This window comes from Taudactylus pleione, unplaced genomic scaffold, assembly GCF_031769625.1.
Source record: "Taudactylus pleione unplaced genomic scaffold, aTauple2 ptg000010l, whole genome shotgun sequence".
Classification (NCBI taxonomy): Eukaryota; Metazoa; Chordata; class Amphibia; order Anura; family Myobatrachidae; genus Taudactylus; species Taudactylus pleione.
In genome coordinates, this window is record NW_028284413.1 from 1,211,920 (window position 1) to 1,214,379 (window position 2,460).

General features: G+C 40.1%; 1 pseudogene; it reads right to left on the bottom strand.

The window, feature by feature from the left end:
• Positions 1-960: 960 nt before the first annotated feature.
• On the bottom strand, positions 961-1,182 carry LOC148542646 (U2 spliceosomal RNA; annotated as a pseudogene).
• Between the last annotated feature and the right edge of the window lie 1,278 nt (positions 1,183-2,460).

Below are 2,460 nucleotides of genomic sequence, written 5' to 3' on the forward strand. Positions count from 1 at the left end.
TATTTCCATGTGATATAGGAATCCTTCAGCTGCTAGTCCCTTTCCAACTAAGCACAATTCAACTTCCAGCAGCCGGAGCCAGGAAGAAAACCACTGCTCATGACCCCTTGGAAGAAAATAGCCCTGTGGTCAGAGAAAAAGTTGAGAACCATGGCATGCCTACTGCCTTAGAGGTAAACAAAAAGTCAGTGTGGGAATGCACAGAGCCATTGGGGCGGCTCCAAATCTAATTCACAGAGCCAGACCCCATGGAGCCCACAGCATACTGCAATGATGCTCCAGGTACCATTTCCTTGGGCAGGTTGGATGTCATGTTCATCTTATCAGAGTTGCTGTTCCTGTACCCATCCACCTCTATGGGTCAGTTAAAATCACTACTGCCATGGTGGTTGCAAGCTGCAGCCACAGAATTTGGAAAATCTCCAAATGCTTATTCTTACCAGGGATACCTACACATAGATTAGCCTGATAGGCTTGCCTGAACCATCTATGATATGTAGTCTGCCACAGACAACCTCTTGAACAGAATCTAGTATGAAGAGGTTTCCCCCAATATAAATGGCTACCCCTGCAGAATCACACTCATTCACACCAGACCAATAGGAGGACCCATGAGACCACTGTCTGCCCAGATGTCTGTAGATTCCTGCAACATATACACTTCAAATTTCTGCCTAAAAAGCTGAAAACTGACTTCCTCCTAAACTTATATTTAATACTCCTCACATTAATGGTGAAAACAGAAAAAGATGCCATCAATTGGGAGAAAAAGAGTTTAGGCTAACAGTACAACATTCTGTTACTGCTCCTGTCTAAGGGGCGTCCTCTGGCTTGACTGCCAGGTCACCATGTTGGAGTAGTAGCATGCCATTTTCTAAAGCATGTGCAGCTGTGGCCATCCTCTCTGCTTCTCTTCCTAGGATGTGAAGCAGGTCTCTGAGGGAGGTCAGACGGTCGGTCAATTCTTCAGAGGGAAGTTACTTGTAGAGCTTCTCCCCTCTTCAAGCAAATTCCTTCCTTCTTGCAGTTTTCTTGCTTCTTGGTAAATAGATGTTTATAACTCTGGCTAGTCCTTACAAGGACCATTTGCAGTCCAAAAAGCAAGATGCAACACTGTCAGTCAGTATAAATTGGTAAGAACATATACTATACTTGATCTTAGCCAAAAGGCAGAGAAGCGATCCACCAGCCATGCCCTGACTGTCCGGGGGAGAAATGCTTACCCCTTTTAGTCAGGGCATGCTGGGAATTCTCGCCTTCCCTCCCCATTTGGAGAATAATTTGAGATCTGATGGACACCAAGGAAAGGAAAGCACGCACCTAATGTCCTTTTTAGAAAATGGGGTGGGGCACCGAAACTCTTTCTGTCACAGGGCACCAAAATGTACTACACTTTTATGTACTACACTTTTATGTGACTGCCCCTGATCTGCTTCTCCATACAGGAGACAGCAAGTGATGGGTTGATGCAGTTTATATACCCATATGCAAATGCCGGAACAAGTTGTGCACATTCGCAATGACACATATTTTACACGACACACATAATTATAACATGCAAATGTATTAGCATCCAGCTCTAAATTACCCCCTACATTTGCATCTGATATTAATATTGTGAACATCAAAAATACCATCTGTTCGTTTGCATTATTCTGCTTATAGCAAATTAAAGTTTGTTGTTACAGAAAGAAGTTCATACTTATGGAAATGTTTTTGCTAGACATGTCACACATAACTCCTCTGATGTTGTGACATTTTATAGTTAATATCTCTATCTCATTTGACATATTATCACAACATTAACTGTCATATTTACTGAAAAGAAACGTAATACACTCTCTGCGACATTATGCTGCTAATGACTTTGCCATATGGGCAAATATCTCCAGAGGTGGATGTCTAAGAGAAGGCATCTACACCACTCCACAATGTTCAATATTTCTTCCTCTTTGGTTGCATTTTATATTTAAATGATCGAACAGTTATATAATCCAGAAAGTTGCAAGACTAGCTTGACCCTTTTTAATATTCGATTGATTCCATAGATCAATCTTAAATAGCTTCATTTATGAGTTATTTAAATTAAAAAAGCATTCTAAGTCTTTTAAAAACAGACACCAGGGGCCATATTTCCTAAATTGCAGGTTTTTAGAAGTGGAGTTGTTGCCACTAGCAACCAATCAAATTATAGCTACTATCTTCTAGAAGGTGCTAGATAAATGAAAAGTAGAATCTGATTGGTTTCTATGGGCAAAAATTGCAATTGTAAAAAGCTATTAGTAAATATACCCCCAGTTGTCAAGACCTTAAAACACAGAATATACTGTATCTAACCATTAAGTTATCTTATGCTGCAGCTGATATGTTGACTTTGTTCTGACTTATATAATGCAAAAGAATCATTTGTTTATGACTTATATTCATAGACAGCTATTTAAATATTAATAGGTAGGCACC